A 16,427-nucleotide genomic window follows, 5' to 3' on the forward strand; every position below is an offset into this window, starting at 1 on the left:
TCACAGTGAAAGTGCCTGAATACACAAAGCATACTATGATGGTAATTTGTTTAAATCAACTACAGTTAACTTAGTTTGCATGATACAAATAATAAATCATGTTTTGCAAATACAATGGCTAGATTCACATCACACGATAATCCCCCCCTCAGAAAAAAATTCTGGATTAACATGCTTCACATATCCAAACCAACATTTCTATTTCTCTTGGAAACATGATATGTTTTGCTTTACGCCTACCTCTTTTCTACTTTTTCATATGTTCATTACATGCTTCCTCGGCCAATATTTCTTACTTTTTCTGCCATATTGTTGTCTTACTTTCAAAACTAATCAGCTTACCATGGAACATTTCTAATCCCTCTATGGACCACTGGGTGGACACTTTGTATGATGTATTATTGTAGCTGAGATTGATTCTAGATTTAACACTTCTCAAAATGCATTCAATTACATATCTGATAAAAATAATAACAGAAAGACTTACACCAGCAAGCTGAATGTAATAATACAAGTAATATGCAAGACAAATCAGTATATTTATTGGAAAAATTCCAATAACTGCTTCCAATATCACCTTGGATACAAGTGATATTATGAATGTAAAAGACATTAACGGTAAAACAAGTGTTCCATTTTTTAATTCTTCCATCTTAAATCTGGTAGCAGCATTCATGTAGTTACACTCTTATTTTAAAACAACTGGCAAGGTATAATGATTAAAATGCAGGATTGTAGTTACACTCTTATTTTAAAACAACTAGCAAGGTATAATGATTAAAATGCTGGATTATGATCAGAAAAATCCAGATTCAAGTCATCTCACAGTTCAGGGAGTGACTCTTGGCCAGACATTACCTCTCCGCTATAATTTGTTTTATTCACATGGCTATTATTTTGAAGAGAAAAAAAAACACCGAAGGAGGAAACGCTATATACACGTTTGCACGTTCATTGATGCAAAAATTTAAACTAAAGTGCTACCAATTACATTATTGGCTGGGACAAGAGAGATGAAACACTTAAATCTAAATGGGTTATGAGGGGTTTTGCTTTTTTGCTATGGGGTCCATTTCAGGTTTAATTCAAAGTGCTCGTTCTTACCTAAATGGATCAGAAACTGGAAATCTTACGAAATATTCTACCATATTTGTATCATCCTTCTCATAGTGTCCATTCAATTGCCAATACAAGTTGGCTTTGTTCCAAATTCCTGTTTACCAAAGTAGTCTGAAATCCTTTACTGAGTACCATTTCCCTTGAAGATATACTTTTGTTATGCAAGAAGAGAAATTTGGCTTTCTGGATAAACCTTGATCAGGTCTGACTTATGATTCACAGCACTACTGCTTTCTCTACTACTCGTGTTATTGATTTGTCTTCTGTTGTTGTTACCCTGTGCTTCTTTCTCTCTCTGTTTCATTAATTTTTTCTTTGTTTGTGATTTTGAATTTTCTTTAATTTGTCATCATGTAACCAGGCTGTCTAGAGGTGATTATGGGCAGGAGGTAGACTAATGAACTGAAGTTTAATCAAGACAAGACAGAAAGCAATTCCTTCTAGATAGTATTGATTTAAAATACAAATCCATCTATTGGAAGACATTACATTGCTAGATTATAGTCTGAGAGGTCTGAGATCTAACTTATTCCAACATGCCCAAGAGTTACTGAGGCCAGGTGAATCTTTGATCAGTTAATTTAATATGGCAGTCACTATCTGCCTTTTCTGAGGACTAAACATCTAGCTCTGGAGAGGGATGGTTAGCTACATCTCTTGTGCACTATTTGGGATTTTTGTTTAAGAAAAGTATGGAATTGTAATCTGTACACCAACAATGCTTATTGAGTACATGAATTCCTTCTTATTCTAACTTCTAAGATTATTGGCATAATTCAAAGAACTAGCCAAAAAACTTGGCTGTTTTTAAAAAATCTACAACTTAGGGCTATGAAACATTTTATTTAAATCTTTCCATTCATCAAGGTTAACTGGGACTCAACAAACTTTAAAATTTGTTCAGCTTGTTCAGAGTTTTCCCATTAGCTACACAAAGGCTCTGCTATCTTATAACAGAATAACACAAAGAAAAGCTTTGCCTCTCAAATATTGCCATTTTAACTGGATATCTATCATACAGCAAAATCTGGATATCATACAGATATAATTACAGTTCCTGCGGTACAGAAACCCTAAGGGTATATAAATTTGGATATGGAAAAATTATAACTTTATTTTCAGTAACCTCTAACTAAAATGCAGCTTTTTTTCAATTATGTATATGGCAACAATGAAATTTATTGTCTCTAGGCACCAAAAACATGTGTTAACTTTAGTGAAGTTAAAAGTTTGTTAGCTCCACTAAATGTTTATGGTATAATTATATGGTATATAAAAGAATATTGTTATTCAAATAACGGATTAATAAAAAACCACATCTTACTATATTATATATTTGTTATTTAACAGTTCAAACACAATTGATTTCCTTCGCAATCAATTTATGTGTGCTGTTTTATGCATTTAAACACATTTTACTGAGAACGGATCTGGCATTTTCACAAGATCCTCAAAAAAGTTTAAGAACAACTGCCACAGAAAATGGCCCTTAGATGATAATAATGGTGAGTTTCTTTTACTCTGTTAGTATATTTATTAATAACCATATTCAATTATTGCTCTGGCAATGGCAGAAATATTTTTATATTCTTGAAATTATGGGGTTTTTTTTATTTATTAGAATTGTGAGCCACCCATCTTGCCTAGAGGTGACTCTGGGCAGCTTACAATCATTAAAAACCAGTAAACATTAAAACATAATAATATAATAAATAATATATAAAACATAATAATTATCGATTAAAAGATGGGAGGAAAGGAGCCAGATGCATAGAGAGCCATGGGAGGTTGAAAACGGGCCCATTTCAGTATTTCCAGAAGGCCCATTTCTCAGCCTCCCAAGGCTGCAGAGGCTTTCTCTCAAGCCTTCAAGAGGGGAAAACGGCCTCAAAGGGGCCGAAAATCAGCTGGGAGGGGTGCGCATGCGCAGTGCAGTTATGTTTGGCTAGGGCTCACGTGCCCGCAGAATTGGCTCTGCATGCCACCTGTGGCATGCATGCCATAGTTTTGCCATCACGGCTCTATACAGTCCATTGTATTATACAATATGCCCAATCTCAAACTACAGATTGAACAGAAATTGGGTCAGGTTAGTAGTTTAATGGAAGCCTGCAGGCTGTGAGAGATGTTCTGGAGATGTAATCAGATTGTTAATTAATAAATATGCCTAGAAGCATTACCACCTGTCTTGTTTCTTTTATCAAGTGCCCTTCTATAATTCCCTGAAGTAAGCAAAGATGCAGAGATAAAGCACTGGCAGCCTACAAGAAAAGCCAACCTTATCAGCTTTTGTTCACAGCTATGGCTGCTTGCATCTTGGCTAGCAAAAAGGGCTGCAATATTAAAGCAAAGTATCTGTGGTGCAATCCAGAGGGAACTCAAACAACAACATTCCTGTGGTCTAAAGAGGAGTGGGAGAAAGAGATTTGCTGTGAAAGATGCAGCCAGCCATATGAAGCAATTCCACTGAGAAATGTCTCCTTCCCTTCCCTGGAATTCACCAAAATGTTTGAAAGGAGGGGGCAGGTGCATTTTACGGTGTTAAGAGAGATAATCCATTGCCTTCAAATATGAAAGAAGCAGACTGCACCACAAATCCTGCAGTAAGTTCTCTGTATGTCTACAATGCAGCTGCTGAGCAGACGGTGGGGGAGGGGGGAAGGGAGTAAAGTGTACTGACAGTAATGTAGGAATTCAAGCTGAAATGCTTGTGCGGCAAAGCAAAAACTCAAGTTTGCTATGTTCTTACTTCACTGCCTCAGAAACAAGAATCACAAAGCAAGAATCAGCAGGAAGATGTGGTTCAAACCCCCTACAAAGCCGATAAACCACAATCTCTTCCTCTATATGCCACCTTCTTTTGAAAGGATGCAGTGATTTCTATCAATTAGAAAACAAACCACCAGCTAAACAGTGAAAAATGTTGTATAAGGCTCCAGTAGAATTCTTGCTCCAGTAGAAAGTATCTCTTTTAAATAAATAAATATTCAATGCAGAGACTCTAATCTGGAATTTTAGTGGAGGGGCAAAAGGAGATTCTAATATTTTTACTGTTTAAAGGCATACAAAGATGAAGAAGTTACAAGTAAAACAAATGCAGAAAATAAAGCCAGGATTCCTACAAAACTGATCCAGTATAAATTATGTTAATACTTTATCTGCTCTACATTATGTAAAAGTACAAAGGAACCTCTCCTACAGTACTGCCTTGAAAATCAGGGCTGTCTCTTGATAAGAATATGTGGATTCTCCTGAAAGACTGGGCCTCCAATGTTTTGTTTCATTTGGTTGTTAGATATGAGATTTTATTTCCTCAGTTAATATACTACAACCTAAAAAGCAAAGTGTGATATGCTTTCACCGCCCCTTTTTTATTTTGGATACCACTGAAGTACACGTTCTTGCTTCTGCATTTCTTTTTCCTAAGTATTTTTCTGGTAATTATTTTTCTCACATCAATATGACAAGGCTCTTAAGCCATCAGGTGAGAAAGAAGTTTTAGATGTCCCTTTCTTTTCCTACTTGCTCTGGAGTAGCCTATTTTCCCCATGAGCTGGCTTAGTACAGAGTATAGCTCAGGATATCTGGGATTTATCAGTGCCAAGCTCATCCAAGTGGGAAGGCTGGGCCAATAAAAATCGTTTCCTCATCAGAGACTTGAACCACCATACTGACCCTATTTAGGTCAACTCATGTCTCTGGGTCCGTCAAACTCTTTATTCTGACCTACAGTCCAAGATTCAGTTGCCATACCAGCAATGGGAAGAACGGAAGTCAATTCACCTATATTGGCGGCTGCTGTACTGCCCCTATGAAAAATTCCTGGCCACTGGGGATGGGGAGGGGAACAGTTATTGATGTTGGTATCACCTGGGGCAAGTCTGCTAGAAGGCCATCTCTGCTGTTGCCATCAAACAAAAGAACAGAAATATCAAATCCCTGAGAAGGGGCATTGGTTCTTACCTGATACTCCCATTTTCTGGGGGTAATGCTTCCGTCTGCCGTTCAATAGGCTGAGCAAAATTCTGGGGACACGCTTCCTTGCCACTTGTCCCCAGTTTTGGCAAAGTCAAAGTGGTAGGTTACACTGTTGTTCTTCCTTCACCATTGCTCTTAGTTCTTGACCAGGACCAGACCCAGAACCAAACGGTCATCTGGATGGGGCTGGATGCTATTCACAGGTCCCAGAGAATGGGCATATCAGGTAAGAAGCAAAACCCCTTTTCCTGTGAGCTGTTCCGAACATCCAAGCCAGGGACATACCCAAGCTTCTCCAAAAAGCCTCTCTCCCTTAAAGGGAGCCGATGCCAGCTTTAATTTGGTTCTGGCGTCCATCTGCCAATTTCTTCGCCAGAGAAGCCTGCATGCTGTTATGGAAGAGGCTATGGCTCTGGAAGAAAATTTGGCTGACATGAGGGTGGCATCAGCAGTCAATTGAGCCGCAGCTATAATCTTATTCAGGTCCCGATGCACCCTGAGATCCTCAGGTGGGATTCTGTCCTGTAGCTGCCTCAGCCATCCAAGTAAAAAAAGATGCGGCCATCAATGCTCTGATGGCCCAGGAGTCAGCTTGATGAGTTCTCCGGAGCGCCATCTCCTCCTCTGTCTTTAGAACATCCTCTGCATCAGGTGGGATGACAGATGAGGAAGCTAGGACTACCACTGGACCATCTACCTTTGGCACTTCCATAATGTCCAAAAGGTCTTTGTCCACATTAAATAAGGTAGACTCAGACCCACTGGGGCAAATGTACTTCCCAGGGGACTCCCACTGCTTTTTGATCAGGTTCAGAAACATCTGGGGCACAGGTACAGTGTCCATTACAGATGCTTTCTCAGTAAACAGGAAATCCTCCTGATCCTTTCCCTCAGTGGGAAGGTCCTGAGTGACCAAGTCCTTTTTGAGATGAGCCGTGCTCTTGGCCTTAACCAGCAGTCTTGAAAAGGCCCTTAAAGGAGGGGAGACCTGCTACCTCCAACTCCTCATCTGAAAAATCCCTTTCTGGAAGGAGGTCCCTCTCGGAGCCATAAATTTGGCTGCTTTCTGAAGTGGAGGCCGAGCACTCTATGAAGTGGACCAGCTGTTCAACAGAAGCCTGCTCCTGCAGGACTCCTCTGTTAGTGTCCAAATAAGACAGCTGGCGCAGCTGGTTGACCTCTGCCTGCAATTCCTGCCTTATTGTCTGGGAGATCCAGGTTCTCATGAAGGATGGCATTTCTTGCATCTGGATCTCCTCCAGTCATAAGCCAGCTGCTGTAGGTGTAAACATGGCTGCAGGTACAGGTGCCGCCATCAGATCCCCTGAGGCAGCTCAGAAAAATTGTGAGAGGTCTCAGCCCTGATTTGGAAGTTTCCTTGCAAATCCTGAGTACTTGAGCTGCAGGAGACCAGGCAGTCATATACTGCCTATCTGCCAGTTGGTCTGGCTGCCTGTCATCTTGAGGAGGTGAAGTTTGAGAGATGGCTCTGTTTTCAGCCTTCCTGGAATCTCTCACTGCCCTGTCAAACTGTTTGTCTATGGCTTTTTGTCTACGATTGGCCTGTCTATCCTCAGCCCTAGAAGATCTCTTAGGGGCTAGAGCCCTGGCTCTAATCCTAGCTGCTGCCTCTAGACCAGCAGATCTGGGCTTAGGAGATGCCTTTACAGCCTTCTCTCTACCCTGCTGGGGAACTGACAATCCTTGATCAGCTCCCTTGGCGGCCATCTTTGAGCCCGCCCAAAATAACTGTCACTTGACAGGAGTAGAGAAAGAGAGAAAGAAGTAAAAATAAAATAAAATAAAATAAATATTCAGCCTAAGCTGTAAGCTACAGCCACAGTAGCTGTCCACCACTTCAGGAGGCTAGTGTGACCCAAAGTGGTGAGCTCAGCCCAGCTCCGCAATTCAAAAGCCAAGTCAAGGAAAAAAAGTTGAAAAAACAGCTGCCTCTTTGAATTGCAGCAAGCCCTGGCAGGTCAGAGGCTTGCGAGCCTGGCGCTGGCTGCACCGCAATTGTCAGGCAGACTCAAGTGTCTTGAAGCTGCCACGGGTCCTGGGACTGGATGGGGGGGGTCAGGATTTAATCTGATGGCCAGAACCCCCCCAAAGGACAATCCTGGAGATGAACTGCAAGATTGTCCCTAAACAAAATAAATGGCCGCTGCCACTGAAAAGGGACAGAAGCGCTTAGTAGCAGCTGCGGCTCATCCCAGGCAAGGGAAAGTGGATCGGGAGGAGGCAAGTTAAATAAGACGCCGACTCCCACCCCAGCCCGGGCCACACAGGCTCTCAGGGTCACCTCCACTCAAGTTTTGGCAGAAAACAAAACAAAAACCAGTCCACCAGCAAGGAAAGTCAAAAATTTAAAATAACAAGCAAAAAACCACAAACCGGAAAAAAGGTGCGAAAAAATGAAAGTGCTAAACTGGCAAGCCGGCTAGCTGTCAAACCTGATCTAAGCCTCTCTGCGAAAAAAAAGCTTAATCCAGGGGGTGAATATTCTTCTACAATCCTAACTATTTAGAGCCCTTAAAGGGTGGTCTGAACATGCTGAGACCAACATACAACACCCAGAGCCATAGTAGCTCCATCTGGCCACCTGACGCTTGAGTGGAGACTTCTGAAAGGTGAGTTCTCCAACAGGGTTATTGAGACTATCCAGGCTGTGAGAAGCTATGGCTCGGGATGAGAATTTTACCGCATTCCGAGTTGCATCAGCAGAAAATTCTGTGGCCGCCACTAGCTTTGCAATGTCTTGGTGTGCCCTAATGTTAATGGCCAGAATGGAGTCCTGCAGGTGGTGTAGCCACCTTAGGGAGATGCAGGTGAAAAAGGATGTGACTATGGTTGTCTTAATGGCCTAAGCATCTGCCTAGTGTGCCCTACAGAGTGCTAGTTTCGCTCTCTTATCCTCTGGTCTCAAAGCATCCTCCGTCTCACTGGGAACGGTGGAGGAAGCTGCTAGGACCACGACTGGTTCATCTGCTACTGGTGTCTGAAGCAACCCTGCCAAGTCAGGAGCTAAATTGTAAATTTTTCTGTCATAACCAGTAGGACTGGAGGTCCACTGTCGTCGGACCATCCACGAACATCTTAGGAACTGGTATGACATCTGTCTCTGCAAATAGTTCTGAGAAAATTAAGTCATCCAATCTGCAGTGTTTTTGGCCTTGAACAAGGACTTGAAAAGATGCGGGCAGAAGTCCCAGTGAATGTGGGCTGTTCCGGAGGTAGCCCTTCATCCTCTAACATAGTCTTGTCTAGCTGGCTCTCTGCCTCCAATGGGATGGAATCAGTGTCCTCAGATGAGACTGGAAAGTAAGAATCCTGACCTCTGCAAGTTCTCCCATGTATTGCATGGGGTGAGGTGGCATCTGAAACTCCGGAAGATTTCCCATCGGGTGCATAGCTTGGAGTGGTACCTGGAAGTCAGGGAGGCCCGTCCTGTGTTGCATGAGTGGAGGTTGCCCCTGGTGTTGGAAGGGGCCTGACATCTGGGACTTTACCTGGCAGATATGTTGTACACCCGCAGCAATGCCATGTCTAAATGCCTCTGACATCCAAAACCTCATAGATGGGGGAATATCCTGAGGTAGGAATTCCTCTGCACAGAGCCCTGCTGTAGTTGGGGTGAAGGTAGCTTCAGGCACTAGCCTGGGTCTCTTAGTTTGGTCAGCTACCTGCCCTGTTGGCAGCATAGAAACAGGGAAAATCGAACGGTGGCTGAGCTAAAACTGGGGACAAGTGGCAAGGAAGGTCCTCACTTTGATCAGGCAGATGGAAGATTACCATGGCCTGGATGATTGGAACAACTTACTAGAGAAAGGAAGCCTGACTTTCATTTAGAACAGCACCTATATCTTCTCTAGGTCACAATATTTTTCTTTGATTTATTAAAATTACATTTGACTTTTTAAAAAAAGCTTAGTAATTTGGGGGTTACATAGAAGAGAATATGTGCAGATCAGAGTTTAATTGCTAGCACTGATGATGTTATGTAATTGGGAAATGAAACATCTGAAAAAAATTACCAGGAGTCAGAGAGCATCATAGTCCACACAGAAAAAAACCTATATGAAACGATGTAAATTATAAAAGGCGGAAAACAAGAAATAGAGAAAAAAACATGAATTAAAACACATACTTTGTGCCTTTTTGTCTACCTATCTATGCACTCCAATTTAAAGACAGATACTATCAAAGATATCAAACATTTATTCAATTTTTTCAATGTTGTGATTCAATTTTTAAATCATGAATTCAATCTAGATCAGAGGTGCCAAATTGATGGCGCAGTCTATGTCAACCCCAGCTCCGCGAAACATCATGTGATGGCAACTTTCTAAACTCTAAGTCTACCTATATGCATTGAATTAGGACAAGATTTCTGAACAAGGACATATTAAAATTGGAGTAAAGACTCAGAAACAGAGATTTCAATCTTCCACAGATTTTTAAATGTAAGACACTTGTATTAATATACTAACTTTGTACTAAGAAATACTATGCTCATTATGTTTTCAAATTCCAATTAGGAACAATGAGAAATGAAAGCCTTGCTTGTTTCAAACCCACTTAGTCTGCAAGAAGTCATATACTATAGTTAACTATGAAAAGGAAAAATACATTAGCAGCATGTGCTTTCTAACTAACATATGTGGCCTAGTATATTGGCAATGCTACCTATTCTTTATAAGTTAAAGATATATATATATATACATACATACATATATATATATATATACACATACATACACATATGGTATTCAGCTTTGTTCGGGTATTTTCCCAAGTCATTATAGTTGTGCTTTTAAAGTTGTAGCAACGTTTCGGCAGAATCTCATCTGCCATCATCAGGCTTCTGTATTGCGTCTGTCTATACGAACACTATACAGAAGCCTGATGATGGCAGATGAGATTCTGCCGAAACTTTGCTACAACTTTAAAATATAATGACGTGGGAAAATACCTGAACAAAGCTGAATGCCATACATGTAAGTGCACACGAAAACTTAAGAAAAAAAAATACATACATACATACATATATGGATCTTTGGTTATTCAGATTTTCTCCCGCGTAAGATTGGAAGTATCTAGGCAACGTTTCGATGAAGTCTCATTCATCATCATTCATGCTTTTAACTAGCAGTGAAAAGGAAGAAGCAGCTGCAAGCTCACATCACTCTGAGAAGCACAGAGCCAAAGACACAAGCCTGAAGATGAATAAGACTTCATCGAAACGTTGCCTAGATACTTCCAATCTTACGCGGGAGAAAACCCGAATAACCAAAGATCCACATACAAATACCTGCAAGAACCTCAGAAAATATACACACACACACACACACACACACACACACACGCACACACACACATATACATGTATGTATGTATGTATGTAACATCAGTTTACTGTTATTCTGAAAGTTGCAAGTGTATAATTCAAAAAAATAGAAAATAAAATCCTATTGTCTCTTAATTTTGAATTCATTATAAACATGTTTCATTTTCAATTTCTTCATTAGAAGTATAACTAATTTTTTACACCAGCATGACACTGTCATGCATATTCTCCACTGTATTGACAGGAGAATCCAGATTGGGTAGTCTTTTGTTGCTTTTCAGACTGGGTTATTACCCAAACTGGATTCTTCTGTCAATTCATTGAGAAAGGGCGTATCAGATAAGACCAATGCCCCTTTCTTTCAATAATTAAGGATACTGATCTCTTAGCTGTTCACGATGTTTTTGTACAATCCCTCCTTCTCCTACCACCATTTGTCTAGACCAGGGGCATCAATCAGGCAGTTCGCTGGCCAGATGCGTCACATGCAGGCCACACCCATCCCAGCTCAGCAAAGGCAAAAAATGTTATAATACATCACAATATGTCACATGACGCCATGGAGTTTGACACCCATGGTCTAGATGCAAGAAAGCTTACAGAAATATACTTTTGAACCATGGAAGTCAATATTTTAAATGCAGGAACAAAATTAATTAAATCAATTTGTACATTTCTAATATATATATTTGCCATTAAAATTTCAATTAAAGGACAGTACTTTACTACACTGCTCAAAAAAATAAAGGGAACACTTAAACAACACAATGTAACTCCAAGTCAATCACACTTCTGTGAAATCAAACTGTCCACTCAGGTAGCAACGCTGATTAACAATCAATTTCACATGCTGTTGTGCAAATGGAATAGACAACAGGTGGAAAGCATAGGCAGTTAGCAAGACATCCCCAATAAAGGAGTGATTCTTCAGGTGGTGACCACAGACCACTTCTCAGTTCTTATGCTTTCTGGCTGCTGGTTTGGTCACTTTTGAATGCTGGCGGTGCTTTCTCTCTAGCGGTAGCATGAGACGGAGTCTACAACCCACACAAGTGGCTCAGGTAGTGCAGCTCATCCAGGATGGCACATCAATGCGAACTGTGGCAAGAAGGTTTGCTGTGTCTGTCAGCGTAGTGGCCAGAGCATTGAGGCGCTACCAGGAGACAGGCCAGTACATCAGGAGACGTGGAGGAGGCCGTAGGAGGGCAACAACCCAGCATCAGGACTGCTACCTCCGCCTTTGTACAAGGAGGGGCAGGAGGAGCACTGCCAGAGCCCTGCAAAATGACCTCCAGCGGGCCACAAATGTGCATGTGGCTGCTCAAACTATCAGAAACAGACTCCATGAGGGTGGTATGAGGGCCCGACGTCCACAGGTAGGGGTTGTGCTTACAGCCCAACACCATGCAGGGCATTTGGCATTTGCTAGAGAACACCAAGATTGGCAAATTCGCCACTGGCACCCTGTGCTCTTCACAGATAAAAGCAGGTTCACACTGAGCACATGTGAGAGACGTGACAGGGTCTGGAGACGCTGTGGAGAACGTTCTGCTGCCTGCAACATCCTCCAGCATGACCGGTTTGGCAGTGGGTCAGTAATGGTGTGGGGTGGCATTTCTTTAGGGGCCACACAGCCCTCCATGTGCTCGCCAGAGGTAGCCTGAGTGCCATTAGGTACCGAGATGAGATCTTCAGACCCCTTGTGAAACCATATGCTGGTGCGGTTGGCCCTGGGTTCCTCCTAATGCACGACAATGCTAGACCTCATGTGGCTGGAGTGTGTCAGCAGTTCCTGCAAGATGAAGGCATTGATGCTATGGACTGGCCCGCCCGTTCCCCAGACCTGAATCCAATTGAGCACATCTGGGACATCATGTCTCGCTCCATCCACCAATGCCACGTTGCACCACTGACTGTCCAGGAGTTGGGGAATGCTTTAGTCCAGGTATGGGAGGAGATCCCTCAGGAGACCATCCGCCACCTCATCAGATGCATGCCCAGGCATTGTAGGGAGGTCATACAGGCACGTGGAGGCCACACACACTACTGAGCCTCATTTTGACTTGTTTTAAGGACATTACATCAAAGTTGGATCAGCCTGTAGTGTTTTTTTCCACTTTAATTTTGAGTGTAACTCCAAATCCAGACCTCCATGGGTTGCTAAATTTGATTTCCATTAATAATTTTTGTGTGATTTTGTTGTCAGCACATTCAACTATGTAATGAACAAAGTATTTAGTAAGAATATTTCATTCATTCAGAGCTAGGATGTCTTATTTTTGTGTTCCCTTTTTTTTTTGAGCAATGTATATTTCTCATTTTAAAAATTATTATACAGTAAACAAATAAATAATGCTCCCGTCATAGGATTAAAATAGTGTAGTCATGCTCTGAGGAGCTGTTAAACTGATCTGGACATGATATCCAAATCAAACTCCCCGAAAAAGCAAGCCAGGACCGGAGATAGCTGCTCTTGAAATGACAGTCCAAAGCAGTTTGCAGCTGCCGCGGCTGTCAAAAAAAAACTCAGTCAGACCGAAGTATCAGACAATGACTCCGGTCCCAGCCTGGGCAACACAGGCTGTCTAGGGGCACTCTAGGTCCACAATCCACAAAAAAACCCAATAAAAACCAGTCAATAAACTGAAAGGAAAAAATTAAAATTAAAAGGAAAAATAAAGGGTATGAAAATAAAAAGGCGCGAAAAACAAAAAGCGGCTGAGCCAACTAAGTTGGACAGCTGTCAAAAATCCAACACACCAGGAAAATCCAGGGAGTAGTATAATTCTTCTAAAACTCAAATGATTCAAAGCCGTTTTAGGGCTGTCTGAACGAGCTGAGATTGAGTTGAAGAACAGGGGACGTTACCAGGGAGGTGTGTCCTCAGAATTCAACTCTGTTTGTAGAGCAACAAGGCTAGAGACTACCCAACCTGGATTCTCCCGTCGACTCAATGGAGAAGATGTCATTCTAAAGAGAAGCTCTGTGAAGACAAAAAAAAAGCAAGTTTGTGGAAAACCCAGGAAAATTTAAAATGTATCAACAACTGCTCTATCATTAATCAATAGCATTTTAAAAAGCCAGTAAGATCTTGTTGCATAAATGGAAGAAAGTTCCAGTGTTTTATAATTTGGCTACAAAAAACTGGGCCAGTATTTTGCTTTCTTGCAATTCCCAGGCAGAAATGGACTACAGTATCATTCAAGATTCAGTTAATAACAATGAAAACTGGCAATGAAAAATCAGTTCTGTTTAAAATTGTTTTTAAAAGGTAAAGTTTTTAAAAAAATAAAACATTAAAAAAAATCAGTGCTGAGAGCTACTTCTTTAATCTCACATGATTACTTAACAGAAGTCTTTGTTTTCATACTATATTTTATAATCATATCTGACCATAATTTTCATTTTCATCGCATCTGCTTAATTAACTTAATCATACTAAATAAAGTTTTGTTTTGACTTAATTATCATTATGTCTTTGAAGATATTCTCTTATATTTCAGGAAATCTATTTCAGGGATATTGCTGGTCCAGCTGAAGAAGCTACATTATGCAATTTGTCCACATTTAATGGCCCATTTCAATCTGGTTACATTACATAAGTAAATCTGTACTATCAACAATTTTAGTCGTCCTAATAACTTTAAAAAAATCTGACATTTCCTTCAATCTGCCAGTAATCTATGATTTACAATTACAATTGGATTCTGGAATTTTGGGCATTAAATAATGCAATTGTTAAGTGAGTCCTCAATAATTAGACCCAATTTTATAGTCATTTTTACCATGGTTGTTAAGAAAAGCAACACAGTTGTTAAGAAAAGTACATGGTTATTAAGCAAATCCAGTTTCTCTCATCAACTTCACTTCTCAGAAGTTAGCTGGGAAGGTCACAAATGATCATGTGACCACAAGTTGCTACAACTATGTAAATGTGAGCTGGTTGCCAAGCACCCAAACTGCAATGTGTGACTGTGTGGGTGACGCAACAGCAAGGCCATAGTAAATTTTAACCATGATTAAATGGTCACAAATCAAGCACTAACTGTATTTGTTCTATTGTGTAGTACAGGGGTCGCCAACCTTTTGAATCTCAGAGACCACCAAACTCATACTTTTAAATCCCAAGGACCACTAAAATGAATTTTTTTTTAAAGGTAATATATTTAATATATTTGCTATGTTAAATATAAATCATATGTGTGTGTGTGTGTGTGTGTATGCGTATATGTACATGTATATGTGTGTGTTTTCTTAAGTTTTCACGGGTACTTACATGTATGGTATTCAGCTTTGTTCGGGTATTTTGCCATGTCATTATAGCTGTGCTTTTAAAGTTGTAGCAACGTTTCGGCAGAATCTCATCTGCCATCATCAGGCTTCTGTACAGTGTTCGTATAGACAAACACAATACAGAAGCCTGATGATGGCAGATGAAATTCTGCCGAAACGTTGCTACAACTTTAAAAGCACAGCTATAATGACGTGGCAAAATACCTGAACAAAGCTGAATACCATACATACATACATACATACATACACACACAAACATGCATGCATACATAAATACATATACATACATATATATATATATACACATACACACACAAGATACACACACACACACACACAGACACACTTATTTAATTATAACAAGAATGTAAATGCTTAATGATAACAAAATAAAACATTCTGGGCTGGAAGCCTCCCCCCACCTGGCACCTTCCAAAGAGACAGAAGAGCGGGCGGTGTGTGTGCATGTCTGAGCTGAGGTGCCTCGGGGCAACTGCCACTGAGAGAAGCAGAGGCAGAAAGGCGGCTTTGCTCTCCTTGGGGGGCAGCGCCCCTTGGCTGCCACTCCAGGGTCTTCTCAGCAGATATCTGCCTGCAGAAGGACCACCGCTCTTGGTGATTAATTGGGGAAAGGGAGGGAGAGAAAGTGGAAGCTCCTTTCAAATGCCGGGTGGAGGATTGAGAGGCTCAGATCTGCAGCTGAGGAAAAGCTGGGGGGGGCTCTTCCTGCATCACCTGGAGACAGGCAAGGAAAGGTGTCCCTGGGGGCACTTCGCTCACTTTAGCAGTTCGCTGCCAAACCCAGCCACAGCCAGTGATTATTTGGGGGTTGGGGGGAGAGAGAAAGCATCTCTCGCATTACCAGGGGAGGAAAGGAGACGAAAAAAGCTCACTCTCTCACGGAGACCTACAAAACGCCAATCTACCATGTTCCAGGATTTCTTTGAAATCATCAAATGCTCCCACTTGCAGTTCCCGTGCCTCCTGGCTCAGGTCCCTGAGATGCATGCTCCCACACACAGCGGCAGTGACAACAACAGTCCCCTCTCCCAGCACCCGCTGTCAACTTTCCCCATTAGTTTTCTAGCTTTGAACTGCTCCGGGCTCTCTCTCTTTCCTCCTCCCCCGCCCATGTGCAGGCAGAAAGGAAAGGGAAATGGAGCTGTGCACAGCTCTCCCCTTTTCCGGCCTTTGCTGCCTCTCCCAACATCAAAGCCTCAGAAACGCAAGCAAAGCGGTAGCGTCCTGAATTGCTTGCTTCTCCACTACTGCCTCCTCCTCCTCGAGCACCACTTCCTTCTCTGGGTAGGGCAATTCTTAACTAACCGAGCATGCTAAGGCAACTCAAGATGCTACTGCTGCGGCAGCTTTACCTGCGTTTCCGAGGCTTCGATGTTGGGAGAGGCAGCAAGGGCTGGAAAAGGGGAGAGCTGTGCACGGCTCCATCTCCCTTTCCTTTCCTGCACGTGGGTGGGGGAGGAGGAAAGAGAGAGAGTCGGGAGCAATTCAAAGCTACAGAACTAATGGGGAAGAGCTGACAGCGGGCACTAGGGGAGGGGACTGCTGTTGCCGTCGCCACCGGGTATAGGAGCTGGTTGGAGTTTGCATCTCAGGGGCCTGACTCCGGGGTCCCTCAGAGAGCTGGGAGGCACAAGAACTGTGCGGCCCAGATTAATTGCTTTTGGGGGCA

General features: G+C 41.9%; 1 protein-coding gene across 8 annotated transcripts in view; it reads right to left on the reverse strand.

The window, feature by feature from the left end:
- CHD6 (chromodomain helicase DNA binding protein 6) overlaps window positions 1-16,427 on the reverse strand; it is a 147,082-nt gene that overhangs the window by 103,795 nt on the left and 26,860 nt on the right. For 4 of the 8 annotated variants that reach the window (XM_087929193.1, XM_087929196.1, XM_087929201.1 and 1 more), the window contains exon 2: window positions 13,313-13,427. The exons of the other annotated variants lie outside the window; for them this stretch is intronic. The gene's annotated coding sequence lies outside the window, so the exon portion shown is untranslated. The remainder of the gene's footprint in view (window positions 1-13,312; window positions 13,428-16,427) is intronic. 8 annotated transcript variants of the gene reach the window in all.

This window comes from Pseudonaja textilis, chromosome 3 (genome assembly GCF_049901715.1).
Source record: "Pseudonaja textilis isolate UNSWEBS1 chromosome 3, rPseTex1.2, whole genome shotgun sequence".
Classification (NCBI taxonomy): Eukaryota; Metazoa; Chordata; class Lepidosauria; order Squamata; family Elapidae; genus Pseudonaja; species Pseudonaja textilis.